Below are 14,346 nucleotides of genomic sequence, written 5' to 3'. Positions count from 1 at the left end.
CATCCATGTCAATAGCTTGACAGGCATAGCAACAAGAAGTCAGAGAGGCGATGGGTCTCAAACAGTTATAGTCGAAAAGTCTTTGTAATGCAAAACAATTTTACACAGAAAAGTATATTCTCTTAGACATAACGAAACAACCCTCCAAAAATCACCAAGTTATGCTATGCATGGACTGGAATTTACAAGAAGAGCACCAAGAAACAACTGTAGACGGACAGTAGTTGAAGAATAGCTTGGGAATGGCGACGGCACCGTACCCAAGACAATGGACGTGTTTGCTTTTGTTTTTTGTTTTTAAGGGTTTGACGGCGCTTGCAACACATTTAGGTTATATCAGCGCCAGTAAAAAGGAAGAAAATGGGATACTAAAAAGATCTAGAATTACAATTAAAGCACCCAAGAAAAAGTAATACATAGGGGAACTTGGAATGATAGGAAATCAGATGTAGATTCCAAGAGCATACCACCAATGTACTTAGTTTGAGACCACCTATAAGTCTCATCGGGACACAAGCACAAAATCCAACAAAGAGGAATACACTCAAATGCTTACATTATAAATTCAAAATAACAAATATAATAATACATAACAGAGAGAGGATTTACAAGGAAAAAATATCATCTCCCAAAACAAAAACTATGCATTTGACTGTTTTCCTCCCAGCTAGGACTCCGGCCAGGGCCAGGACAAAACCAAGTAATCTCATTCCAAGACAAAGACAGAAAGCATGTTGGAAAACAGATACAAGGGGATAGAAGACACAGTATGTACCCCCCTGCCCACTATGCCAATTGTTACCACTAAGTTACCTAGATCGGTTTCTAATGTTACGAGAAGAGACATCCCAACAAATGGACCAGGTCAGAGATGGGCAATTTCTGGACAACCAAAACGTAATCTTCTTATCCTGTTATTGTACAATAATAAAAATGCCATTTTTTGAAGTCTCTTATTAGGTAGTGGAAATCATTTTGATTTATCAATTTTGGAAGTAGAAGTTTTCTAGACGAACCTTCTACCCCCCCTCTCTCTCTCTCTCTCTCTCTCTCTCTCTCTCTCTCTCTCTCTCTCTCTCTCTCTCTCTCTCTTTCTTTCTTTCTTTCTTTCTCTTTCTCTCTCCCACACACACACACTTTATTTCTTCTGCTTTCTATCCATCTATATTTCTCTCTCTCTCTCTCTCTCTGTCTCTCTCTCTCTCTCTCTCTCTCTCACACACACACACACACACACGACCACCCACCCACATACACACACATACACACACACACGCTCTCTCTCTCACTCTCTCTCTCTCTCTCTCTCTCTCTCTCTCTTTCTTTCTTTCTTTCTCTATATCTATAAAGATATTTTAAATATATGTATTTTATAATTATTTTAGGGACGATACGAACCTCTTTTAATCGCCGAGCCTAACGAAAGGATGCTCGACGACGATAACATTGTGATATAATAAACAGACGAGGGTGGAGCTAAAGATGTTCATTGCAGTCTGCGCGATGTCCAAAATTTTAAGATATGCATATGAGCTGATATGGATGATGAGTGATTTAATTGGATTGAAGACCCTAACCTCTGTCCACTAATAAGAACTACTACTACTACTACTACTACTACTACTACTACTACTACTACTACTACTATACTACTACTATTTCTCCTACTACTACTACTACTACTACTACTACTACTACTACTACTACTACTACTACTACATACTACTACTACTACCACTACAACAACACACACACTACACCAACTACTACTACTACTACTACTACTACTACTACACACACTACTACTACTACTCTACTACTACTACTACTACTACTACTACTACTACTACTACTACTACTACTACTACTACTACTACTACCACTACAACAACAACAACAACAACTACTACTACTACTACTACTACTACTACTACTACTACTACTACTACTACTGTGTGGCTATGTGGTCTAGTGGTATGACACTCGATTTCGGATCGGAAGGTCCTGGGCTCGGGCCTCGCTCGGCGCATAGTTGAGTCCTTGGAAAAGACTCTTTACTCACATTCTCTCACCGTACTCAGGTGTAAAATGAGTACCTGACCGTTAACAGCGTTGACTCTGTCCGAAAATTTTTAATATCGCCTAACTGGCGTCATGTCTCGTCCTAGGTGTTAAGTGTTGCTGTTGGCCAGGGACCCCTTGTAAAGCGCTTTGAGCACGTTTAGTGGATATTGCCCTATATAAAAGCTCATTTATTTTATTTATTTATTTATTACTACTACTGTGTGTGTGTGTTTGTGTGTGTGTGTGTGTGTGTGTGTGTGTGCGCGCGCGTGTCTGCGTGTGAAAGGTATACGCAAAATTTAACATCTACTCGTTAGCCGTTAAGGATTAAGTATTCATTTCCTGAGCAGTCAATTGGGCATTTAAAAAAAATAATAATGAAAAATAATCTAATTGCGATAAATTTGAAAACCTCATTGTTGGAATCAGCTTGAAAAATGGAGAAAAATTGTCTTTGTCTCATTAAAATCGGTCTATAAATATCATTTTTTGTAATAGATTTGATTTTGAAAATAGTTTTCTCATTTTATAATTTTATGATAATTTCCTTTCTCTGGTCAATGTTCTTGATTTATATATCATTTTCATTTCTCATTGAGACGAACGCGCTGCTGTAACTCGTTTGATTCAAGAGTTTAAAACAGATTTAGTTTTTTTGATTGTGAGTCCAGCCTTACTAAGGAATTCATGCGCGTTGAGATAGTGACGTTACATACAAGACCTCGTTCTCCACGCCACAGTAGGGCGTTTGGTATTACATAACCATTCATCGCTTTCGGTCAACCGTGGTCTTTGAAGTTAAACAACATATACCGCCTGTGACGAGTGTACATATATCAAGGGCTGAGCTGACACATGTTGACAAGCGAGCTATCAAAAGAGCAATCATTGATTGGTAAAAAATCTCAGGATCTCATATAAGGAAATAAGTTCAGTGGACAGAACTTTTATGATGAAATTAGGCTTCCTTAAAGTGTGATATCGTGGCAGGCTCCACCCTCTCTTTCTATTCTGACGTAGATGTAGACAATAATATCATTTCGGATGTCGTAATGACAAGTGGGCAGATTTAAAGCTTTCAAACAATCCCAATCGTTGTCTAGTCTATAATCGTCCCCGTTTGCGCAAACTCTCTATAATCTCAAAACAAGAACGCCTACACACCTGAAATTTCACAGGCCTTCAAAATATTATTCTTTAATCTAAATGCAAAGATTCAGTCTTGCCAACAAATTCTGGAAAGCACGGCGATAGTCAATTGGATGTAGAGTTTAAAGCTCGCTCTAAATTCACAGCTTTTGCAAGGTCTTGTATGCGCTCAAACTTCCTTCCAGCAAGTCTTTCTTTCACGATAGGAAATAACCAAAAGACACATGATGCCAAGCCAGGACTGTAGACTGGGTGTGGTGAAACTTGGATCCCAACCTTTTGTAGAAATTGAATTGAAGCCCTTGCTTTGTGAGGGATGGCGTTGTTATGAAGGAGCAATGTGCGAGATGTTTCAACTTTTGGTTTCTGCTCCCCAACAACCGATGTTACTTGGAGCTAGAAGTATTTTTGGGTATAATATGAGACCGTTTATGTAGTTCTTTTTGGCATAATATCAACCATGAGCGGTTCTTTTTAACAATAAAAAGAGCCCCTCAACATCACATTCAAGCGTTTTTGGTGGGCTGCCAAAGTAAGGTTGAATCCACAATATAAGTAAACCTTTTGGGCGAGTCGCAAATCTCACCCTCCCTTGTTTTTGTTCATTCGTAGGTAAATGGGGCATCTCTCTTGCACACACATTTTTATACGATGGACTATTTTTGTGAATGGAGTTAATTGTGTGCCCGGTAATTGCTCAAGAAGAGAAGCATGTTGGTCTTTTTTTTTAAAATGTTGTGGAGGATAGAATCCGCAGTTTTCTTGTTCACTGCTGAATTTGGTTTGTATGACATTTATTGTTCTCTACTTTGATCTAATCCTTGAACCCAACGACAAACAACTGGAAAAGAGCAAGAAGTCTCACTACAAACAATCTGCAAAACTTTCATGGATCAAGGTTGGGGTATCACCGGTCTGTGAATACATAAAAGATGTAGGATCAAATGTTTTCTTTTGAAAACTCCATCTTGTTTTTTTAAAGACACTACATCGTCACTTCCTTCGTCCGTCAAAGTCATAAAATGAGGCGGGTCACAAAAGTGAAAATTGGGTTTGAGAGTTGACATATGATGGATTATTTTCATAATATAAATGTTATGTCTGAACTTGATAGCTTAGATGATCCAAGTCATTTATCGGAACGTCCCGATTGTCCCCCGTATATGTGTGAGCGTATTGATGATCTGCTTCTATACGGCGAATCGAACACATTGTGGAAAGTAACCCTCACACGTCTAGACCAAAAGGTTTGTACTCTAATGGTATTACTTTGTGTCTCATATCTCCTGAACAATGATGAAAAGTTGTCTCGTAGAGATCAATTACTGACGGACTTATTTTAAAAAATTTGGAGCTGAACTTTTTTAAAAAATCACATAAGCCGCAAATAGACTTAACTCTATAGTAGCGAGATAATTATCGATCGCCTTTAGAGTGAGTAATGATCTGTAAAGGAAAAATATAATCAATAAATGGTTTGACAGGTGGTGTTTTGTTACTATCAGTCTGTTGTATTAGTATTGTGTGCTTTCAAAATTTATGTTTGCATAATAAATATTAGATATTGAAGTGAGGATTAAGGTGGTTTTGTGATTTATAACTACATTATGTGAACGGAAAAGAGGTGAAAGGAATATGTGAAATAGATGTATTTATGAATACAATATAAGGCGACCAATGTAGCTTAGATTAAATATAAGTATGTTCTTTCATTTCCGCGGTGGCATCAAGATTCTGAGTAAAGATTCATTGCAGGCTAGCAGGAAAGCAAGCTATAAAAAAAACGTTTCTTTTAAATACGCAGAGAGACAGTAAATTGGCCTGGCAGAGTCCGTCGATTTATTTGAAGGAGGAGGAGGAAGAGGAGAAGTAGGAGGGGTAGAAGAAGAAGCTGAAGAAGAAGAAGGAGAAGAAGAAGAAGAAGAAGAAGAAGAAGAAGAAGAAGAAGAAGAAGAAGAAGAAGAAGAAGAAGAAGAAGAAGAAGAAGAAGAAGAAGAAGGATGATGGGGAGGAGGAGAAGGATGGGAGAAAATAGGAGGAGGAAGAAGATAAGAAGAATATAAAAAGAAGACAAGGAGGAGGAAAAAGAAGAAAAAGAAGAACACGTATTTGTTTTACAAACAGTCCTAGATTTATTACCCTGTAAGTTTAAGTGTGGAATCAATTTTATTTCATGCAGTATAAGTCACTTGTTAAGCGCCCTTTCCTGTTCAAGAATCCATTATTGCTTGTTGATACGAGCCCATTTACATCTAGTTGGAGTGGAGTGGTGTGTATCATAGATAATACAGGACTAGATACGACAACAGGTAGGAAAACGTCATCAAAAGTGGCTAGTGAGAGGTCGAGCGCCGCCATTTTCTTTTTTATGCAACCAGGGACGCTGTGCGATATTATCTCTATATGAATGACTTTGACTGAGCTCGGTTAACTTTGATTTGTGGACGGAAAATAGAAAAGAAATGCCAGGTTTATGATGATAAACCAAATTAGACATATTAAACTACACTTTTACTTGTACATTTTCGACTTGGCTCCAATGATCGGGTTTATATTAATAACTTTAAAAAAATATTATGAATAATTTATAACTCCCTTATTTGTGGGGCGATTTTGTCATTTGTGGTATCAATTTTATTGAAATAAAGAGATAGGAACTTCAGAGTTATTTTTTTTGATGCGAAATTATTACTTTGTAATTTGAAAGTCACATTGTTGAAATCAGCTTGAAAAAAGAAGAACATTGGTCCTTATTTCGGAAAAAATCGGTTGAAAACCAACTGTTTTACGAATAAATTTGATTTTAAAAATTGCTTTTGTTTATTTAAGCTTTTTTAAGCAACTTTTTTATTTATCGGCCGATTTTCTTGATTTTCATATCATTCTTTATATCTCAATGAGACGAGATCAGTGATATACTTTGTTTCAAATGTAACTAGAACATAATTTGGCTTTTTTACCTATCAACCGTCCTGGATAATATATTCAGCAACGTTGTGATTGTGACGCAACTATGCCATGAGCGTCTTCCAGTGTTTCAACGATGAGGTTTTTGATTAAAAGAGGAACATTTGATAATCGACCGATATTTGGACAAATTGTTTAAGCTTGTTTTGTCAGATTAAAGGGTGAAGTCATCTGCTGAAAAGTTGAAGTATATCGGATACTGTTGAATACCGAAATCCACCGAAATCTACCAAAATCCACCAAAATCTAACAAAATCCACCGAAATCCACCGAAATCTAACAAAATCTACAGAGATCTACCAAAATCCATTCCAGTGGGGATTGAACCAGGGACTATGGGATGAGAGCACCTGTCGGAAATAAACCAGAGACTATGGGAGGTGGGCACCTGTGGGAAATAAACCAGAGACTATCGGAGGTGGGCACCAGTGGGGAATGAACCGGAGACAATGGGAAGTGGGCACCAGTGGGGAGTAAAGTCAGAACTGTGCAAGGTGGACACCAGTGGGGAATGAACCAGAGGCTATTGGTGGTGGGCACCAGTGGGTAGTGAACCTAAAATGTTAGAGGTGGATACCAGTGAGGAGAAAACCAGGAACACCCACTAATTGGTGGAGAAGCGAACCAGGGACTATAAAAGACAGAGACCAATAGAGTATAAAGCCGGGACAAATGAGATATGGACACTAGTGTAATGGCATCCCTAGACTACACATGAGATTGGAATCATCATCATCATCACCATCATCATCATCATCATCATCATCATCATCATCCTCAGCATCACCATCATCACCATCATCATCATCATCATGCTCAGCATCACCATCATCACCATCATCACCATCATCATCATCACCATCAGCATCACCATCATCACCATCATCATCATCATCATCATCATCATCACCATCATCATCGTCATCATCATCATCATCATCATCATCATCATCATCATCATCATCATCATCATCATCATCATCATCATCATCATCATCATGAGCATCACCATCATCCGGGGAGTGAACCAGAAACTCTGGGAGGTGGGCATTTTTTTTTTCAAAAGTCATAAATAAGTACCCGAAAAACACTCGGATATTGCGTTGCATTTATGTACCATAATAATTTAGGTTCCCGTGCATCATTAAAAAAATAGTTTACTTACTCGTTTACAGATTTCAATAAAACTTGCATGTCCCCATTGTTTTTTTCCTTGATGCAGGCAATGATGTAGTCAGTTACAGAGCCTCAAACTACGCCCCGCCCCCCTTTTTCCAACCCGTATAAATTAGTACATTCCTGCCTTGAGTACATGTTTCCACAATCCACGATGAACCAGTCAAGACAATCTAATCAGGGCCAATAGTTATACGTGGTTTACCTTACGTGCACATATTTGCAGGCCTGATAGCCGAACACAATTGCTGGCTTGCTATAACATTGATGTAATGGACAATATGTTGCCTTGTTTTGAGAGTATAGCCAATACAATAATGAGCCCGTAACAATATGGGTTATCAGACCTGTAAAAAAAAGTACACGTCGGTTTTATCCACACCCGTCCTGAATGCATGCCAACCTGCTGAAATTGTAGGCTTACTAGATTATGAACACTTTTCACAAATATGTGACAAACTGGAAGTTTAAAATACATGTCATTTTACGATGTTGCTATGTAAATCATTGCATTAGTCTCTCTCTCTCTCTCTCTCTCTCTCTCTCTCTCTCTCTCTCTCTCTCTCTCTCTCTCTCTCTTCTCTTAATCCTCTTCGGGCCTTGAGGCACATAGGGCATCCACCAGACATCTCCATTTTTTTGCGATCGGCTGCTTTTGCGGTGGCTGTGTTCCAGGACAGGCCTGCTTCCTTTAATTCTTTCTCCATGGTCCTTCGCCAGGTTTCTTTGGGTCTTATCCGCTTTCTCTGCTGTCCAGTACAAGGCTGTCTTGGGAAGTGACCCTTTTTCCATTCTGGCCACATGACCCAGCCAACACCATCTTCTTCTTTTTATTTGGCTTTCAATGCTGGTGCAGTCAGCTTTCTTTAATATATCCACTGTTTTTATTTTTGTAGGCCAAAATAAATTAAAAATTCTTTTTAAACACTTGTTCTGAAAGGCTTCTAGTTTCTGTATTAAGGAGGATGTCATTTTCCAGCTTTCACTTCCATAAAGCAGTACACATAAAACATTGCTCTTGTATATTTTCAGCTTTGTCTATCTCATTATTTGCTTTGATTTCCAAAAGTTTTTCAGCAATCCGAAAGCCTGGTTTGCCTTTTGAATTCTGTGGTTGATATCGTGCTCTGCATTTCCGTCGTGTTATTTTGGATCCGAGGTAGGAGAACTCTGCATTAATGGTAAGCATAATATTACTGCCGGACTCGGGGAAAAAACGAACACATTTTTAAAACTTTTGGCCAGAAATATCGGCCTTCATAATTCATCGATTAAAATTAAAGGAAGTCCCAGTTTTGAGAGCTTTCAACGAGATGACGGTCATTTTATTATCTGAAAGAAAAGTTTTCCTTTCCAAAATTTTTTTGATGAGTTGTTTTTTAAAGAATAGGACAGTAAATCGAACTCGCTTTGGTTTTTACCTAATGCCAAAACCAATGTCAGGAGAATACGAGATGTATTTCCTTGTCACCTGTCTGACCACTTACCAAGTTCAATATAACATACATTTCACTCCAAAAAATGGAGACGCAGTAATCCCGTATTCAATGACGTAATGAATAGATGTATAAAAGAATGAAAGAGCAAATGTGTGGATCCATCCATTTATCCATTCATTCATTTATACACACGGTTCTCAATTTATCGTATCATTCGTGAATTAAATAAGTGTTGTAATTTATGAATTTCTTTCCCCCCCCCCCCCTTTTATTGATGAGTAAAATAATTATAAACAATGTTTCTAATATGTTCAGATAATAATAGAATTGTGCGTAAATTTTAGACTACTGGCAGGGTATATCAACTAATTAATTTCATTTCTAATTTATGTCATGCTGGGAGTAAATACAGAGATAAAAATTAAAGAGAAGTAGATGCAGGACTTAACATTGGGCTGATAAATTTGACCAACCGCTTCAAAATAGTATTAAGTTGGGATTTTTGTTTATTTGTTTTTAAGGTTTTTACATCGTTCGCAACACATTTAGGTAATATCAGCGCCAGTAAAAAGGAAGAAAATGGAATGGTAAAAAAATATATATAGATTTGAATTAAAGCACCCAAGAAAAAAAGAAGACAAAGGTGGATCTATTTAAAGGGGGAAGAGATGTAGATTTCTAGAGCATACTGTCGATGTACTTAATTTGAGATCACCTGAAAGTCTCATCCAGACATCAACACAGGATCCCACTTAAAGGAACACATTCAAAAGTTTACAAGAGATATTCAAAATAAAAGATATACCAACAATAATATACAACAGAGAAATGATTTACAATGAAAAAATATCACCTCCCAAAACTAGTAATATTCATTTGACTGTTTCCATCCTAACCAAGGAATCCGTTAAGGGCCAGGACAAAACCAAAGCAATCCCATTCCGAGGCGAAGACAGAAAGTAACTCAGAAACCATATATAAGGGCATAGAAGCCACACCAAAAGACTTCCTGTCCACCATAAGACATCAAAAGACCCCACCCAGAAGATGTGATGACTCTGATGACAACATTTACGATATATATATATATATATATATATATATATATATATATATATATATATATATATATATATATATATTAAATAACAAAAGATGGATTCTGATATTTCTGTTCAATTTTTATGACAACTATGGATGAGTTAAAATCTATATACAAAGCAGTTAAACAAAGGGTTTATGTTCAAAGATTGAACAACACACTGAGGAGATCGATGTTACCTTTCATGAGAGATAGAGAGATAGATAGATAGATAGATAGATAGATAGATAGATAGATAGATAGATAGATAGATAGATGGATAGATAGATAGATAGATGGATAGATAGATGGATAGAAAGATAGATAGATAGATAGATGGAGAGAGAGAGAGAGAGAGAGAGAGAGAGAGAGAGAGAGTGTGTGTGTGTGTGTGTGTGTGTGTGTGTTTGAGTATTTGAAATTAAATAATGAGAGATGAAATTACTCTCAGGCATATAAAAATCGAAGCATCATCCTAGTAACAACTAAAGTGATTCTATAATCATTTACAGATCACATTGTATTATGTATTTATCTATATCGATCTTGAACGCTATTGAGCGATATTAATGGATTATCATCATCATAATCATCATCATCATCATCATCATCATCATCATCATCATCATCGTCATCATCACCATCATCATCATCATCGTCGTCGTCGTCGTCGTTACCATCATCATTATTATCATCACCACCAACATCAAGATGATAATCACCATCGTCTTTAGATCTACAGGTGCTTCAGTGAGATATATAGTTTGATGGAATGACAGATGGACAACAAGATGACTTGAATATTGACGTTAAGAAATTACTGTATAAATGTACAGTCAAAAAGTTGTTTAGTGATGATATGCATTTAAGTTTTTTTTCTTAAACTCACATCATCTGCCCGCCAGATGAAAGTACCAACACACAAACTATGAGTAACCTAAACTATTTATAGTCTGATTTATATAGTATAATGAGAATTCATCACCCAACCGTGGTCTTATAGCTAAGTTTGCAAAACTAATTCGGTCTTTAAGAATCATAACCACCTTTAGTGCAAGCCTATCAGCCGGATCAAGTGACCCCTTCAGATTGGGAGTATTTTTCACAATCTTTTGACTCAGTAAAGCGTGGATTTGTTCGTCATAAACAGGAAATTCCAGCTAATAAGGCAAAAATCCACTTTTTCTCAGGCCAAAACAAACGAGCTAGGGGAAGGTCAACAACAACGTTACCTCTAACCAAAGAAAACAACTCTGACTTTCGATGGCGATTTAAAACAACTCAATGACGAACCAGGTTAATATCATTAGCAGAACTTAGTACTCACATGAGAGAACAGTCACAATACAGAGACAATTGGAGAATCTTCGCCGCAAGAAAAAGAGTAACTGCTGAAACGGCGAAGTTGGATGACATCAAAAGCGGAAGGCTTTAAGTCAAGTCAAGGAATATATTTGGACTGCAACACCATATATAAAATGCAATGCATTTTTAACTCAATAGTGGCAAATAAATTTATGATAAGTGTTAAGAATCCGGAGGGTCCATACTTTCGGCTGGTCGGCAAGTAGGCTATCATACGGATAGAAGATCCAAAAAGCTTTCGCGTGCCGATGTAAATCAATTACATAGTATGAGAATATTGTTTAGATAGATAAAATAGCTCGTTGTTACAACCCCACCCCCCCCCCCCCTCCCCACCCCTCAAATAATTAAAAAAACAAACAACAGTAGCGATGTTTTTTTTAAGGGCAAGAATACGAAAACCTTATTTCGAGAAACGAGTTATTATCATTCTGTTTTACTTTTACATACTAATAATATACTAATCGATAAAAAGCGGTCACCAACCTGTTGTGGCTAATAATATAGTCCAATAAACCATGATGTATTGTACAGTAACATGGTATCGAAAATTCACTCTATACTGTACAAAAAGTAGTTAGATTTCTCCCCATATCCATCTTGAAATCGAAAAGACAACACCGAAAACCGTTCGTGTTTATTAGGAAATATTAATTTTATGCACCTCACAACTATAGCCTTAGTCACCGAAGCTGCACTGGATGGTGTGTCGCGTTAGTGTCACATTGTGAGGAGATATCAGTAATATAGTAATATGATAATATATCATTCTGCATATTGATATATGGAACAGGGCGGTGGCGATAGGAAAATAAACACTACGCTGACAATGAGAGAGGGAGAATGGCTAAAATTATGAGAACACGCGGTGGACATTTCCACTCGCGTACCGTTCATTGCGACATGGTTGTTGTGTCTCTTATTACATCAGAAAGGTAAAATTACAGACTTGCAATGAAGAAGTCTTTTATAATATTTTCGATATATCGTTGAATAAATATGGGCCATAACTTGTCAGAAATGTTTATATCTGAACATTCTTTGAGGGTCATCTTCAATTAGTCGATTTTCGAAGTCTTTAAAAAATGTGGCCATAATTGATGGTTTGCGAAAGTTTATTTTCAGCGTGCACATTAATTGTCTTAATAATATCACGCCATTAAGTCCACGGGGTTGTTAATTCCGTTTAAACCAGCGTTTAACGGATAGCAGATGTAGCTTTCCTGTATAAAAGACACTAATCTAGTGTAACATTCTTTTCTCTAGGTTTATGATTAGACCAAGTAACCCAATCACTGGCGGGTGGGCAAGGAATCCATACATAAATTGAGACGTAATGTGGAACACAAAAAATGTTCGGTTTTCTCGGTTATAAACTGCTCTAAAATAAATAGGTGAATAAATATGAACATTTATAGATCGCATTTCCATCCACCGATGCATCATGCTCTATGCGTGTTACAAGGCTTCGTTTATATTCCCTGACGATTACTTATAACTGAATTTCCATTTCACAAACCGTAATCGCTTGTTAGGAGTCCTTTTTGTACTAGCACTGTTACAAAATATATCACTACCTATACATAGTCAAGTCTTAATCATACCCGAGTCGAGTGAGAACATATATTATGAGGTAGAAGCAGAGTTTTTTGACTTTTTTTTCTGCCCATCAAATCAATGACCACGTTCAAAATCACTGGAGTTACCGATAAACCGTATATCAAAACGCCTGCACGATGTATTCACTCAAATGACAACAATGAATTATGACGTAGAGAGGTGGGTAAAAGGCACAAGGTATTAGTAGTTACATGATACTTACAAAAAGTAGTAAACGTCTGATATAACTGGTGACGTCATCATGGGGTAGAGTGTTTCCAAACAATAGGCTAAGCACTCGTTAAGTCTTATCGTGGTAGGGTCAACATGGCTAGTCATATTCATGTGTAACATAACTTCATACTTTGCATCCATGTCGGTCACACGGGTCAATGTATCAACAGTTTCGTAAAAATCTAATAATTTGTTAATGAATGAAGTTTTCAAATCGTTGTGATCGTAATTGCTATCTTCCACTCCAAGATGGTTGTGCTATGATTAGTGATAATGAGAAAACGTGAAAAACTGGACTTGCAAAAGGAAAGGAGTATGCTCTATATTGGAATCTTATCACCATTGTCAATATTTTAATACTATTACTGAATGAGTGCTCCAAATTTTCTGTCCCGTAAATGGACTAGGCAAGTGATAATATAGATTAAGAATTCTTTAAGCCTTTCGGTTAAAGCAAATTCCAGGCACAGATAATTCTTGATGGGTATTTTTTAACGGTTTTTTTTTTTTGTATTATTGTAGTGGGGTGAGCCTTTATTTTCAGCAAATTCTGAGGTTTATATTCAAATTGTAAGTAGAGGAGCATCTTGGCTCGTTGGAGCATTATCTGTAGAAGGGAAAGAAATAAGCTTATTTTATATAACAAGGAAGCAAACGTCAAAACATGATAACAGGCAGGATTTTATTCATTTTGTTTAGCTTGGAAATCCCTGAAAACTGAAAATATTACTGTAGCTAAATTTTGCAACGATGTCCTATGTGCATCTAGTATAGCAACGTAGAAGAAAAAGAAAAAGAATGACAAGAAGAAGAAGAAGAAGAAGAAGAAGAAGAAGAAGAAGAAGAAGAAGAAGAAGAAGAAGAAGAAGAAGAACATTATGATGATGATGATGGTGATAATGATGATGATGATGATGATGATGATTATAGTGAAGATGATGATACTAAAAGTGATTAACAGCATCGCCTTCCTTCATTATCTTTATATATGCGTTCAGTAATGCCCATTACTACTATATATTTGAAAAAAAAAGAAAAGAATATATTTTAATTAGAGAACAGAAAGAAAAAAAATTACTCTGAATGTGGATCAATCAATTGCTATACAAATTGACCTATAGTAATACAATAGCTATGGCCACAGGCAATAAATGACGAAAGCAATAAATCAGCTAACTATTCCGTCTTACGAACTGAAACAGACTCTTATCATAATGATGAACACATAAGTTTGATATTTTATGCCATTTATTATTATTTTTTTACTTTCAC

At 36.7% G+C, this 14,346-nt stretch overlaps 1 protein-coding gene across 7 annotated transcripts in view; it reads right to left on the bottom strand.

Moving 5' to 3' along the window:
• The window catches only part of LOC144968857 (uncharacterized), a 157,978-nt gene extending 144,297 nt beyond the window's left edge, over positions 1 to 13,681 (bottom strand). For 3 of the 7 annotated variants that reach the window (XM_078907617.1, XM_078907622.1, XM_078907629.1), the window contains exon 1: positions 11,728 to 11,997. The gene's annotated coding sequence lies outside the window, so the exon portion shown is untranslated. Of the gene's footprint in view, positions 1 to 11,727; positions 11,998 to 13,063 lie in introns of those variants that run through there. The other 4 variants (XM_078907618.1, XM_078907639.1, XM_078907637.1 and 1 more) reach the window with 4 other exon arrangements.
• Between the last annotated feature and the right edge of the window lie 665 nt (positions 13,682 to 14,346).

Source organism: Berghia stephanieae, chromosome 3 (genome assembly GCF_034508935.2).
Source record: "Berghia stephanieae isolate SIO BIC M18660-M18661 chromosome 3, UCSD_Bste_1.3, whole genome shotgun sequence".
NCBI classification, from domain to species: Eukaryota; Metazoa; Mollusca; class Gastropoda; order Nudibranchia; family Aeolidiidae; genus Berghia; species Berghia stephanieae.
This window is presented reverse-complemented; position numbering and strand designations above follow the sequence as displayed.